This window comes from Mixophyes fleayi, chromosome 7 (assembly GCF_038048845.1).
Source record: "Mixophyes fleayi isolate aMixFle1 chromosome 7, aMixFle1.hap1, whole genome shotgun sequence".
Lineage (NCBI taxonomy): Eukaryota > Metazoa > Chordata > Amphibia > Anura > Limnodynastidae > Mixophyes > Mixophyes fleayi.
Genome location: NC_134408.1, coordinates 95,111,937 through 95,128,176, shown reverse-complemented (window position 1 = coordinate 95,128,176; position 16,240 = coordinate 95,111,937). Strand labels below are relative to the sequence as shown.

Genomic DNA, 16,240 nt, shown 5'->3' with positions numbered 1-16,240 from the left:
AGTGTGATGAAGAAAGGGGGAAGAAAGGCACAGTGTGATGAAAAAGGGGGGGAGAAAGGCACAGAGTGATGAAGGGGGGCAGCAGCATGGCACAGTGTGATGAAGGAGGGCCAGGCGAAGGGGGGAAAAGCAGCATGGAGGGCAAAGTGTGATCATAAGGGGACACAGCGTGATCATAAGGAGGCACAGCATGGTGATGATGAAGGGGCACAGTAATGTGTGTGTGTGATGGCACAGGGGCCTTGTGGCAATGTAGTGGGTGTGTGAGGTAGGTGGTGGCTAATTAATGGGTGCTGTTTAGTGGTGGGAATGTAATTTAAGATGGGATGGTTTGGGGGCTATTGAATGTGAGGGTGAGTTTAGGGAGAATGAGGTCACTATTAAGTGTGACTATGAATTATTTAATGGTAGTGATGGTTGCAGGAAATAGGTATATTTATGAAATGTAAATACTATTAATTTATTGCTAGGGCTGTTTGCATGGAGGGAAATAGGTTTATTTATTAAATGGTAATGCTATTATTATAATGTTGGGGCTGGAGGAAGGCCTAATTATTACTCGTGGGTGCTATTGATTTAATGCCTGGGCTTGTTGGAATTTTCAAAATATACCCATTTTTTTTCCAAATAGGGCTCCCAACATTCCAGGATCCAGACAAGCTGCAACTAAAGAAATCAGCAGCCACAGGTGGTGAAGGTGACAAGAACAGGTAGGAGAGAACAGTACAGTCTGTGAAATGCTGTGATTCTAGTGGGGCAATCCCAATTTTTGGTGACTGTTCTGCCCAATGTAAGGGGCAGGCCAAGATTGTTAACTCTTTATATACACACTGCATTCTTTATATACTACACTATGGTGCTAGATGTCCTGAAAGTCAGGAGTGCACAACAATGCAGGTTTTTTTTCTGTAGGAGGGTGGCCTAGCGCTTTTCGCCTCCTAACCACGCCCCAATGATGCATAGCACAATCAGTTGAACACACCCAGTGGCGCGGCAAATTTTTTACATGCTCAACTATTAGGGGGGCCCCTTGAAGTTGTTGTACCAGGTCCCTGAATTCCTCTTGGCAGCCCTTGACATAATAACAATCCTCCCCCTTTCCTACTGGCTACAATGTACGCAGATGGTTTTCATTCAATTGCTTATGGTCATATTACATTGAGAAAGCCCAAAAAATTAATTGAGGAGAAAAAACACTGTATATTATGGGAACATAACCAAGCCCCTTCCTCCTTCCCCACATCAGACACAATAGCTTACAGGCTACAACGTATGAAAATGGATTTAATTCTATTGCTTGCAGTCTTTTATTTCTCCCTACTTGTTGCACTGGGGGAAGGCAATATGAGAGGACAATAAATGTAAAAGAAGAAGCCTCTGAAGACGTGCATACACAACATTTAACAGATAGTAAAAAAGCCAAAAATATTAATTGAGCTGAGGGAACACTGTAGACTTTGAAAACATTATAATGCCCCTCCCAATTTCTTTCACCTAAGATGCAATAGCCTAGTGGCTATAACGCCTGAAGATGTATTTCATTCTATTGCTTGTGATCTTCTATTTTTCTCTGTCCTTTGCAGAGAGAAAGACCATATGAAAGAACATAACAGAAGAAGTTTCTGAAGACCTGCATACACAACATTTAACAGACAATGAAGATGCCCAAAATCATAGTTAAGGTCAGTGAATCCTATAGACCAGGGGTAGGGAACCTGTGGCTCTCCAGGTGTTGTGAAACTACAAATCCCAGCATGCCTTGCCACCTCTCTGCTGGTTATCTACTGGCAAAGCATGCTGGGACTTGTAGTTTCACAACACCTGGAGAGCCGCAGGTTGCCTACCCCTGCTATAGACCTTGGAGACATAATAATGTCCTTTCCACTTTCCAAGTGGCTACAACATGTGAAGATTAATTTTAATCAATTGCTTATTATCTTCATTTTATAACTACAGTCTTCACTGTGGTCATGCAATATGGAAAGAAAACAAATTTAACAGAGAGATCATAAGCAGACCCTCCTACCCTATCATCAAAAGACACTGATAAAGCTTAAAATATCATTTGAGTTGAGGGAACCCTGTACAATTTGGAGACATAATAATAAAGCCCCTCACTCCTTCCCTATCTAAGACACAAAAGCCCACTGGATATTTTGTATAATGATTAATTTAATTGTATTCCTTTTGATCTTCCATTTGTGCCTACTCTCTGCTCTGGGGGGATGCCATATTGAAGGACAGCATACGTAACACATAGAGCCTCTGAAGGCCTGAAAACACAGCCTATCACAAACACTGAAGAAGCCCATATTCTTAATTGGGCTACGGGAACCCTGTAGGCTTTGGGAACATAACATTGCACCATTCCTAGAGGCTCCAACCCATAATGATGAATTTTACTCTATTGATTGGGATTTTCAATTTATACCTATACTCTTCACATATGAAAGGGAATCAAATTTAACAGAGAGTGCCCGTGTAGTACCTTCTAACTGAATGAGAAGAAGAGGCTAGGATGTAGAGGGAAGGAGGGGAGGAGAGAAAGAAAGAAGAAGGCAGTTAAAATGGAGAAAAATGAGGAGACCCAGGGGAAGAGGAGAAAAAAGTAATTTTGACTGGGAACAAGAGAAAAGGATAAGCGAGCCCAGAAGTAGAACTAATTGTGAAACAGAAGGAGCATATTATCATATATTGCCCAGGGTTCCCAGGTTTTGCAGAATTGCTTTGCAGAGTTGTTGATAACAGCAGCCATATATTCCATAAGATAGCCATACCAAATTCTAGTGAGCACAGCATTAAAAGAGTGGGTGTGTGAGGGACTTACAATATGCCACAAGTTGGCAGGTGCCAGCAGAGATAAAGTGACAAAACAGTTTATGTTGGTGCTGTGTGGTGTCTGGGGGAGCCAGTGGAAGGAGAAAGTATTTGGGTGAAAGTGGGTAATCATAGAGAACAACTATACAAATCAAGTGACAGAGAGAGTACCAGTAACTGGCCAACTTGGTGCAAGACCACTAGATATGAAGGAACATCTATCTGAGGCATCTGGGAAAAGCTTAAAAAGTCTAGTGGGGACACAGTACCAGTGGTACAACAATTTTCCTTAATCCTAATGCAGAATGAACTGGAGGCTATGCTTTCCTAAATTTCGGACCACTCCTCCAGATCTAGAGACTTGCAATCAATCAGATTCTAGCTGTCATTTTGTAGAATGTACTAAATAAATGAAAACTAGAATCTGATTAGTTGCTATAGGCAACATCTCCACTTTTTCAAACCCATAGCTTGATAAATTTACCCCCAGGTGTAACTTGGTCTGAGCTGAACTACAGGATGGGGGAAGCAAAAGTAAGGAAGCCATGGTATATAACCGAAGAGATTCAGCTTTGAGGGAGATCCATACTTTATATGGGAATGCAACATTCCATTGGACCCAGTGGGCGAGCTGCGCAGCCTGATAATATTGTTTAAAATTGGAGACTCCCAAACCGCCACCCTGTGATGATCTTTTTGAGACATACTCTAGGGTGTTTCTTTTAGACCAAATGAACGTGGAAGTAATATGCTGAAGAAGTTTGAAAGTCTGAGGAGGAATGCGTAGGGTGGGGGAGCTTGAAAGAGGTACAGGAGATGAGAGAGAATGTTCATTTTAACCGCATTTATACGGCCTACCCAGGAAATGTGTTGGGGATGCCAGGTAAAGAGATCAGCTTTTATGGTGGACAGCAGGGAATGTTAGTTAGCCTTGTGGTTAGATTTGGTAAGGTACAATCATATATATTTCAATTTGATCTGATTTTACTGGAATGGAAATTGAGACTCTAAGTCTGTCCTGTCAGAAGAGGAGAGAAAACTCCAAGGCTTTTATTTTCAGAGTGTTAATCTTTTATCCAGACAGGGAGCTATATTTCTCAATTTCCTTCAGGAGGGCTGGGAGGGAAGCTTGTGGCCAGGTAATAGAGAGAAGAATGCCATCAGCATATAGGTGGGTGCCTTTCATTGCACCATATAAATGGCCTTGTGCCGTTAGTGATGGAGAATGGGTCCGAAATCACACCATTTGCTTGAAAGGCAGCAGTGGGGGAGTGATATAATGCAGAAACACCAGAGAGAAATTTCCCAGTAAACCTATATGAGAGAGAGTACAAAACATAAAAGCCTAGGATATCCAATCAAATGTTTTTTTCTAGTGCTAAGATAAGGGAAAGTGGTTTATGTTTATTAGAATGAATGAGGTTGTTGGATCGTCTGATGTTATCAGAGGCCTGACAACCAGGGACAAAACCAACCAGATCGGGAAGGATTAAGGAGGGAAAAAAGACATTGAAACAGGTCGCCAGGTTTTTTGCAAAGATTTTGAGATCCACGTTAAGCAATGAGATGGGTCTGTAATTGGAACAATACTTTAAATCTCTTTCAGGTTTTGGAATAACCACAGTATTATCACTGATTAGTGGCTGAGTCAATTGCTGCCCCCTTTAGGATCTCATTAACAAGAGCTGTAAGCTGGGGAATAAGAAGCGCAGAGTATTTTTTATAGAGTGGAAATTGAAACCGTCCGGGCCTGGAGGAGAGGATGATTTCAGGGATTTAATTGTTTGTAGGGTCTCTCACAATGATATATTAGCATTTAAATAAAGCATTTTTTAAAGGTGAGTTGAGGGAGGGATTTAGACTGCAAATATCGATCAATGAGTGAATTCTGAGAGGACAGTGCTGGCGACGGAGATTGCAAATTATCCAAGGAAGAGTAGTATGCACTGAATATTTTAACTATCTCTACCGGATAATACATGGGAGGGTCATAGAACCCCCCTCTGATCTCAGTGATTAAGGTACAAGCTCATTTTTGACGCAAATTATGTGCTAACAACATTATGTGCTAACATGCTTTATCAGATTTATCGTAAAAAAAGTGTTGTTGGAGTCTCTCAAGGGTGGCGGCATCCTGTCTCCAGAGTAAGGCATTGAGCTGGCCCATAACAGAGTCTCAGTCAGGAGGCCATGAGAGGGTGTCACTTTGTGTTTAGACAACCAAGCAGTCAGACGAGATTCCAGAGATAAAATTTCAGCAAGACCCCGCTTACGGGATGTGGCAGAGATGCTGTTAAGGAGACCCTGTACCGTAATCTTATGAGCTTCTCAAAAGATGATAGGGGAATGGCAGAAGATGTGTTGAAGTCAAAATAGTCAGTTATAGCAGATTTGACCATCTGAAACGCCTCTTTGTCTAACAACAAGGATTCATCAAAATGCCAAGTGAGAAGGGTACTCACGGTGGTCAGCCCACGAAAAAGATGTGATGGAAGCTGAGGAGACTGTTTAGGTCATAGTCAAAGAGCATGTCAATATGGGAATGAGTGTGGTGTGCAAATGAGTAATGATGAAATTTTTATAAAGTGGGTGCTTAAGACGCCATACATCATATAGATTAAGTTGAGCAAATTGACAAACTATGGCTTAGGAGTCTCTAGCAAATGAGTAAGAGGAGAAAAAAAGAGCTGCAGGTATTTTATCACTAGTAAGGTTTAAAATAACGTTAAAGTCACCCCCCCCCCCCCCCCCATTAGAACATGACCTTGATCCAGTCGCCAAATGTGCCAAAGGCCATGGCAAAGAAGGCTTTCTTGTGTGAGTTTGGAGCATATAGGGAAACCAGTGTGTAGGTGCAGATCTTGCCAGTTACTATGATCAGAGTAAAGCTGGGTACACACTACAGAAATTTCGACCAACTTTTTATGCCGAGCAATTTTACATGCGATCGATGGTCCAATCGCTCGGTCTATGGACTGCATACACACTAGCCTTGTTTAGGACGATAAAGGGAAGAGTGGACGTCCCTTTAGCGACTTTTTACAGCCATGTTGTCGTGAGCAATGACTGTAATTTTGTACTCACTGTTGTAGATCGGTCGGAAGTTTATACACACTACATAGCGGAAACAAGATTGGATGAAAATATTAAACGGTACGACCAACCAAATGAGGCGACAATCGTCCATTTGGGCAGACTTTCGACCATCGTGTCACTGCACACACTGACCCGACTTTTGAACGAGCGGTCGTATGTCGGCTGATTTAGCTGATTATTGGATGAAAACTGTGTAGTGTGTACCCATCTTAAGAATGTAGATGTGTGAATAGAATGTTGAGTGAATGAGAATAGCCACACCCCACTTCTTACTGCAAAAGAGAAAAAAGTTTGAGAGAATTGCTTATCTTGCAGATGGGTGCAATTATCAGTGAGGTTGGTCTCTTGCATAAAGATGATATCAGCTTTCTCTCATCTGCAAGCACACAGCATCATGGTGCTTTTGGTGGGTGTTTTCAGGCCATTCACATTAACTGAAAGAACCGTCAGTGCAATCTCATAGCGGAATGGTGGAGAGTGAGAGGCAAAGATCAGAAAGTAGAATATGAAAAGTAGAAAATTAGCACCACAGCCTGGATGGAAAGAATGGTAGAAGAGGGGGAGAAGAGAGAGGAGAGAAAGTAGAAGCGGTAGGAAAGCCCAAAAGGGCCAAAACTCTTATAAAAGAAGATCTAAGAGAGACCCATTTGGAATGAAAGAACTAAAATTAGAAAAATACAAAATCAAAAAGAGAAGGTTGTGCAGTGGGTGGAAATGTAGTAGGGCAATAAAGAATGAGAGGTCGGACCTCACCCCAAGAGGGTGAGAAAATAAGCAGGTGGAGACAAATAATAGGAGAGACTGTGCCAAGGATTGGGGGGGGTCTGAAAAAGGGGGGCGGGAGACAGGAGGTTGATAAAGCAATACAAAAGAAATTAAGAAATAAAGCAAGTGGAGCAAGCTTATTGAACACCATTCTGAACCTAAATGTGTGGGAGTGTTGAGGGGTAGAGGAAGGGGGCAGGTAAAACATAAAGTAAACTGGTCAAGCAATAAAAAATAGACCAGTTTGAACCAGCTTTCGGCGGGAAGATTAGTGTGCATCTTTTGAAGAGCTAACCCCCACCCATGTAGGGCAACGTTTGAACTGGCCAATGACCTGCATTACACTGGACTGATCTGAAGCCTGAACCTATGGAAACATGCCAAATCATCTGTATTGTTTTCACTGTATATAAACAGAAGCTCTGGCCCAGCAGACACTCTTCTCTACCACAGACTTCAGGACTGAATGACTGTATGCTGGATCCAGGGCGCCTGCATATGTAATCGGCTGTACTTATATTATTGAAATTGTTACTCTGCTGCTTTTTGCTATTAAATCGCATTGTGCTTTGGAACCACACAATTGGGAGTGGACAATCGCCATTGGATAGCCACTAGACGTACATAACAAGATAAACTCCAAACTAGTACAGTGGATAAAAGATGCACAAGCACTCAGAACAATTTATCAGGATAACAACCAGACAGAAACAGGTGGAAATGTAAGTAGATTGAGGTATTATAGATACCCTCTTGGACCTAAATACAGAGGAAAAAAATCAGGTTAACAATAAATAATGCCACAATGCCGCTGGTATCAGGTCCTGTGAAAACTGGATGCGGAGTTTCTCAGAAACCACATATAGAGTTTTGCATGGTACAGCTACCCAACATCACCGAAGGAGAAACGTCAAGCAGTCTAGGTGCAGAACAGTGCCGAGCAGTAAAGGAGTGAGGAGAAAAGGGAAATATTTACTCTTCAATGGAAGGAAAAGAGAAGGCTAATCCTCATGGAGCAGTATTGGTTCGCTGGGAGCTAGGGTTGACCTTCTGCCACTCTGGAGATGAGACCCTTTCAGGGCGTACAGAAGAGGACTCAGCATTGGAGTGAGATGGGGGGGGGGGGTACAGGAAGAATACCTAACTGAGACACCCTGTTCCAGGGTTTTAGCGCAGAGCATCGAGCTGTTGGAGGAAACTTGAAGCTGAAAACGGAAACACCATTTATACTTCATGTTGTGTTGATGTAAGAGATTTGTAATTGACTGTAGATCTTGCCTCTTCTGTATAATGGTAAAGGCAAAGTCTTGAAATATTTGAATTGGAGAGTCTCTAAAGTCCACATAAAGAGTGTTCCATAGGGCTAGGACAATATGCTCCTTGATTGAAAAATAATGATATCTGACTATGACATCACGTGGATTCTGGCCAGCAGAGGGACAGGCATGTAGCACCCTGTGAGCAATATCCATGAGAAGGTCTACCTCCGATACATTAGGGTGAATCTGCTGGAACAGAGCCCGGAGGTAGTCGGGAAGGCTGGTAGGGTCCAAAAATTTCGGGATATTGCTGAGCTGCAAATTATTACTACTAGAACGATTCTCTAGGACTTCTTACATTTCCTTGAAACGGTCAAGTTCAGACCTGATAGTAGAAAGTTAAAGGTCCATAGACGATTGAGATCTGCATAAATCAATCATCGGTCTTATTTTCAAGAGCATCCGTTCTAGAGTCAATAGAGGCCAATTCTGATTTAAGGTCATTGATAACTTTATAAGCTCTTGTTGAAAGGTGGCTCTAATTTTGTTGACAAGATTAGTCATAACTTGCTGAGCACCCACTCCTAATTCATTATCAAATAGATGCACCAGAACTGGGAATTGCACCTGGTTAGAGGTGTGGGAAGGTAAAGAGGTTGAGGGTGTTTTACCATAAAAGTTCAATTGACTGAATTGGGGATTTATCTTGGATTTACTGTCCATTGTGAACGCCAAAAGTTAGAGATAACATTAGGCAGAAAGTAAGAGGGCTGGGTGGGTAGGCAGAGCTGCAAGTGTCACTCAGGTGTGTGTGTGTGGGGGGGGGGGGGGGTCCACCCTAGGATATTCAGAGCAGCAGTCTCATTGTGCCATGGATCACAGGGTCACTTGTGACATATAAAAAATACAGGATGATGTAATGTGGGAGAATCACATTTAGTGGATGGAACACTAGGTGGCAGGCACAGTCAGAAAACTGACCAGAAGGGTGGTCAATATAGATGGCAAAAGTAAAAACAATGTGGTGGCATAAGTATAAAGGAGATACGGGCAGGCACGGAGTCGGCATGCAATACAGGATTTTTTTACAGGGATTTATGACTGCTTTACACTGGAGGATTAGCAGGTGACAGTAATAAACTGTAGAAAAGATGTGTGAAAATAAGGAAAAAGCACATGAAGTCTGCAATAGGTCAAAAACTATAACTGTTTGGTAATTCTAACACCCATATAATACCCCTACGTGGGTAACAATTGTGAGACTGTTGTTACTGTTTCTTAAAAGTCAAATCAAATTTTTCTGATGTTAAAAAAATTAAAAAGTGTTTGGTAATCGTAGAAATATCTGAAAATATGTGCCAAGGGTTGAAAGTCTATAGTGAGACACCCAGAGAAGAAGTCTGGTCAGTAGGAGAATGCGGCGAGGAGCAGAGACACTCTGGCGTGGGTAGGACACCCAAGAGATGCTCTGGCATGGGTAAGACAACCAGCGTGGATAGGATATCCAGAACACCCTGGCGTGGATAGGATATCCAGAACACCCTGGCGTGGATAGGATATCCAGAACACCCTGGCGTGGATAGGATATCCAGAACACCCTGGCGTGGATAGGATATCCAGAACACCCTGGCGTGGATAGGATATCCAGAACACCCTGGCGTGGATAGGATATCCAGAACACCCTGGCGTGGATAGGATATCCAGAACACCCTGGCGTGGATAGGATATCCAGGGCTCACTGATAGGCACAAGGATGCAATATGTAGGAACAGAGGAGGAACAGGATCAAAGAATCAAATACTAGATTTAATCTTCTGGCACACTCTGACTGTTGGAGGGGCAATGTAAATACAAGATCTAGCTTGTGGCCATATAGTAACAATAGCAGGTATTAGTGGCAGAGAGGAGCAGAGCGAACGCTGACGTGCTTTTTGCTTAAAATGCTTTCTCACGACAAACCTAAATGAATTAAAACTATTCTAAAAGGCTTAGAGAGACAAATAATTAATGAATTTTAAAGGCAACATATAGATATATATCTCCATATTGAAGGGAGAAGTTTGTATACCAATCAAGTTATTTACCGGTCTTAAAACTAAGAAGAATATTTTCAAGGGGCTAATTATCTTATGACCTTGATGAGCGATCTGTAATATTATATCTAACTTCTCCCTATTATATAAAGAAGTTTAGCATAAGCCTAAAGAATATTTTCAATAGCAGAGTTAAAGAACTGGACACAAATAAAAGTGTTTTATTAATTTATGATAGCAGAGACAGCAGAACTATTGCTAGTAAAAATTTAGCGAATTTGTTTGAAATAAAACTTTTTAATGCATAAAAAAAAGATATTTAATTTTATTAATTGAATAAACACCCTGGGGTGCCTCAAATATACTTCTGTTCCTTTTCTTCTATGCAAATTGCTCTCAGTATTAGGGTGCACACTTCAGGACATCATTTTTTATACCCATATCCTGAACCAAGTTAAATGAAAAAATAAACATAGGGGGTTATTCTATATATACTAATCAGTATATATAACCTGGCGCCATTATATTATTTCTTTGTCTGGAATTAAAAGTAGGTCAATGGCCAACCACACTGGCTGGGTTTCCTTTCATCAAATTGTTTGGCCCAATTAATAAATAACTGGGTCTATCCAATTTGATCATATATGTAGCTAAATTCAAGACATTTTGGGTAATTCAGTGGTTGGGGTGAATGATCAACTCTTTATATGTTTATCCTGGGTATGAAGGTGTGACAGCAGTAAAAAATGCTGATTTGGCTATAGTCACAAGAACAATCTTACCTGAATTATATGTTCTGTTTATTCATAATAGCTACCAAAATAAATCAGTATGCAGACTGACTGAAGTAATCACACGTGGATATTTTGTCAGCCAATCTGGTGAAATTGGCCATTAAATTCGCATTTTGTGGGGGCGTCCACAATTGACAAATTGTTGGAAATAGTTGGAGCCTGGAATATGTCTCCAATGACCTAGCATTTTCATAATCTCCATCTACCAACAAGAATGTCTAAAAGGAGCCACATTCCGAGTGAAATGTTGGGAGCCAGGATAATGGTAATCAACAAGAAAGATAATTCTGCTAACTAGAACGCTATTTAACTTCTAACCAAGTTCTCCCCTCCTTAATCCATTATGATTGTCATAGTCGTCTGTTTTTCTTGAACTGATTAGAGACCCTTGGGTGTTGCTGAAGCAGGAGTGCGACATAAACTGAAATCCTTGATAAACTCTCTGCTCATCTGGAGTGCACTGAGTAGCACTAGCAGGTGCGGAGTATAGGAAAGGAGTCTGCACCAGGGTACGGAACTGGAATCCACCATAGCAACACTGTTTGTGGAAACACAACCCCAGCACCTGTAACCAGGTGCACGGAACTGGAACCCACTATTAGGAACTCAGAATGTGTAACACCTAGAAAACGCAAAGTCATACTTACCTACTTTCTTCAGCTCCCTTCCGGGAGCCAGCCAGTGGAGGTGGGCGTGAGAGGGCGGGGCGGCCGAAATCGCGTCATTTCGGCTCCGCCCCCTGTGATGTCATGACGCAAATCGCGTCATTTGACAGAGGGGGCGGGGCTAAATGCCACGATTCACCGGGAATCGCGGCGTTTGGGATCTAATTCTGCCCACTTCACTAGGAAGTGGGGCGCTTCCTAGTTAAGTGGGCAGAATTCGGGAGATTGCCACACTCACCCGGGAGTCCGGGAGACTCTCGCAAAATGCGGGAGTCTCCCGGACATTCCAGGAGAGTTGGCAAGTATGCGCAAAGTTCTTGCTTAGGTAAGCACTCGTAATGAATACTGAATACTTGCAGAGAGATGATCACTTGGTAATGCAGGATATTCAGGAACAGTGCTGGAAGCAACTGGAACCTGGAGCCAAGAACTATCCTCAAGAGAGAATGTGTGTTGTTCTGGCAATGAGCAGATCTCAGAAGCAGGTTTAAATAGGGTGTTTCAAATACCTATTGGTCGCACAGATCATGTGATCACAGCTGCTAAATCTGGTTGGGCTGGAAGGTCACCTGACTGAATCTAAGATGGTTGTGCCCATGCAGCAGAACAAAGAGTAGGTGTTTGTTTACAATGAATAATTTGTGCTCAAGACTGCAGCAGGTGAACAGAAGAGACCCAGACAGCCATGATATCACAGCGCAGACATTGTAAATGTGGCTAAGAGCTTGATGTGTGCCAATGATCAAGTGAGCTTCATCCAGGGTTGACATGCTAGGAACAATATGAGGTGGGTCAATACATCTAATACAAATTATAAACTCCGGTAGATTTCCAGCTATTACATTCTCTCGTTAAAAAAGCATTTGATAGAATCTCTTGGATTTTTATGGCTTACACTATCAGATATTTTAGCATATCTGGAGACTTTCTGAATGCCATTCTCGCCCTATACACTGACCCATCAGCAAATGTTCTAATTAATGGAACTGCTTCTGATAAAGTAACCATTGAAATTGTACCTTACAAAGCTGCCTGCTGTCCTGGAGATTGAGCCACTTGCACTGCTTATCAGGTCTAACTATAATATTTGTGGTGTGCAGGTATTATAATATTGGTAATAATATTAATATTACCTAATATTTCACTTTTTGCGCATTATATATTATTTACTCTAACCCATCCAAGGATTTCTCTGCCCAATCTCATAACATGAAGAAGCATACCCTCTGATTTCAAGTAGATAATTGGGCACCGTGAGATTGCTACAAAAACATGCTTTGATTTGTGATTTTGAAGAGATCTTATGTACAAAATTAACTACTTAAAATTAGAGGCCATGCTTCTTCGTGTCTCCTCTTAGCACACAGTGTCCCTCAAATCTAGCTATAACTAGAAATGGTACCAAAGAGATTAAACATTTAGGTGTATTCATAACATTAAGCATGACAAACTTACCATTCTGGTCATACCTTAATGCATTACATTAAAGTTGACCATCATTCACCCAATGAATTAAGGTTTATAGCAAATGAAAAAGTTAACCGCCCATTAGAAGATAGCAACTAAGGCATTATTACGTCAATATAACATCAACTGGCTGCAGCAATTTGATGCTTTGGGTCCTCATAGAATCAGTATCAACCCTCAGTACATCTCAGTAATCATTCATTTAATGAGTATCTTTAGAGTATGATATTAAAACTGTTAATTACTTAAATACTTGCATTCAATATTGTAGAATTAAATAATGCATTTCACATTATAAATATGAATATGCATTTTAAAAAATACATATCTCATGTTTACCCTTCTAGCTGAGTAATTACCCTCTATTCATAGAGATCAGTAAATACAACTAGACAAATGGTGTCCAAGGAAAATATAGTAGAACATTTTTTGATAAACCCAGCACACACTAGGTAAGATAATTTCCTTGATGGGTTTTGCCTCAGAAACTGCCCTGTCTCCTTCCACTTGCAGACCTCTACTGCATTACACGGTTAAAGAGTCCTAGGTGATCACATATTTCCTTAAATTGATCTTATTTTCTTGCTTTACTTTTGATCCGGTAATATGATCAATATAAGGACTAATTATATTTTATTGCATGTATCATTCTTGTAATGTGTATAATATGTATTAGACATGCTCTGTATAAATTGATGAAAAAACAAGAAGAACAGCAATAATTCTGCTGACTCTTTATCATCAACTGCCCTGAGGAGCTAGCACAGTGCATCATACTGTAGACTATTTCTGGTTCTACAGTCACATACAAAGAAGGACAAGGGGGACACGTTCACATCCAAATTATACTAATTTATTCATGGCCAGGTAGGAGGAGCAATATCACATTTCAAACAGACTTAATATTCTGGCAAACATAAAACGTTAATGTGTTATTATTTGGGGGGCATGCAGGATGACTCATAAGATTCTTCTGTAATAACCTAATAGTCCTTATCTAGAATTCTCAAAAAAACACAGCAGAGAAAAATATGCCTTCCTAGAATTAGAGATATAGGGGGAAATTCAATTAGCCACGAGGTTCCGCAGGCTATGGTTATGCGTGCATTACCTTCAATTACAGTAATGAAAACCTCTCTTTTTTGCATACACCTCCAGGAGATCTTTACCAAAGCATCACACTGTAACCATTTTAAATCTTCCCCATATATTGAGAGCGATAACATTATGACCCAAACATTCAATAAATCAATTTCACTCTGGCAACAAACAACTACTATCAGAAATGTCTTATGTCAATATACCAGGACAGTTAACAGAATAAAAAAGAAATTGCTCAGTTCAACCTACATATATTGGACAAGGCAAGCCATAGTGAAGAAGTGAACTCCAACACCATAGAAAACAACAGCATATGAAGAAACTAAAGAATTAGGTAAAGAGATCTTTGTTATACAATTTAGCAATTCATCAAAAACATTAGGGAAACTTCTGAGGAAACACTGGCCAATTTATCTTTAGGAAAAGTAATAACACCAAGGCCAACTATAATTTACATTAAAGCTAAGAATTAAAAAAAATAAATGTTGAGATTGAGGGAAACCAAACATGTAAATGACATGGCTGGGAAAGGAGAATGTAGTTTTTATGGTTTACAATGACTAGTTAATTTAAGTTGATTGTAGTAGCATATTAGTCTAGGAAAACCAAAGAACTTAGTGTTCGCTTTGGAATCAAGTATTTGTTATGGTGAATTTAAGATTAAAGGGGTAGTTAAATCATTTTTATACAGACCATGTGATTTTGTTGTGATTATCCCTTTGTCACAGACATCACGCATGCTCAGGTGAGTGCTGTATGTGAGATTTATGTGACTAATAAATGCTGAAAATGTTTCATTCTGCTACGTGTAGTAACTGCCGTAAACAGCATTTAAGCATTTAGGTTTAGATATTTCACCTGTGTGGGGTGACAGCCATGAGAGGGCAAGGCAATACAACACATCTGAATGGTGGGGCTCAATGGGACACCAGCAAGGGGTGGGGCCTACAAACACCTGAAAGGAGGCTGGGCTTAGCAGATAGGGTTCCTTCTTTGAATGATGGAGGGGAGGAGAGAGTAGCAGAGAGATAAAGCAAGTGCAGGGATAGAGGGTGTAGACTGGAGAGCACATAGATGAGCAACTAGTATTTCCACAAAATGTGGCAGCTGGAAAAGGGATGCTAAAAGTCCTAGGTGGAACCCTTGTTTAATATCTAATGGTAAGAAAGGAAGTTTAACTTGCATAGGAAAATAACCTATGATAAAGTTATCTCAAATATGTTTTAGTTTTGAAGTTCTTAAATCTTTTAGATATATATATTTGTGAATATCAAGTAGCTCATATAAGCTATATAAGTTCCATCCATAAGCCATGAGCTTGCTAATGTGGTATGTCATCACCTTTGCATTAAGCAGTCCCTGGATTTGTAAGAAAGGGTTAGTGTAACACACAGACTTAAATATCGAAAGGGCAGGATCATAAATTCTGACTCTCTCTACCAGTGAATTGATGGGACCTAGAGATCACCCATAGGCAAATGGACAGGTAGAAATCCTGTATATGTCAATGTATATTTTAGGCTTAGCGGTCCTTTAAAGGAAGACGAGCATTAGTCCCTTCAAACTTTCACCAACAGTCTGAAGTAGCTGTTTTGCTAGAGATATAAGTATATTAAAAAAAATTACCACTTATCTTTAAAAATTAAATACACACCTCATCAGCATAGTAAGGGGTCCCTACCAGTGGTGGAACTACCATTGGTACAGCAGGTGCAGTACACCGGGGCCCATGGAGATAATGGGGCCCGTTGCATGGCAGATGCAGATTGTAAGGGGGCCCCAGTTCCCTCCTCCTCGCCTCCCTGCACCGGGGCCCACAGTTTGCTAGTTCTGCCTCTGATTCCTACCCTAGGACACTCTTGCTCTGTGCAGGGTTTTTCCTGAAAAATTTAAACCCTACAAGGAAAGATCTGATGTACAGAGCTATCCACTGTGGACAGTACAGTTAATTCTGTTTCTCATCCCATTATGCTGTTGCTTCAGTCAGCTCATGTAATAACATTTGGAAGTCCCAGCGCCAAAGTACCGCACTGGAATTTTAAAATGTTGTTGTGTTGGCACACTGAAACAACAGAACTATACAAATAGAGCTAGCCTGACATTACACTATGTTGAGGCATGATCTGAATATTGGACCTTCCTTAGTGGAGACTTAATTTCCTAAGGGTTCCCCCTCTATTCTGTTGCAGGAAGAAGCAATTATTTTAAAATACATTTTTTTAAGTTTTAATTGTCCTAAAAAC

General features: G+C 40.8%; 1 protein-coding gene across 1 annotated transcript in view; it reads right to left on the bottom strand.

The window, feature by feature from the left end:
• Positions 1–16,240, bottom strand: part of MPP4 (MAGUK p55 scaffold protein 4) — a 68,178-nt gene that overhangs the window by 23,023 nt on the left and 28,915 nt on the right. The gene's annotated exons all lie outside the window — the stretch shown is intronic.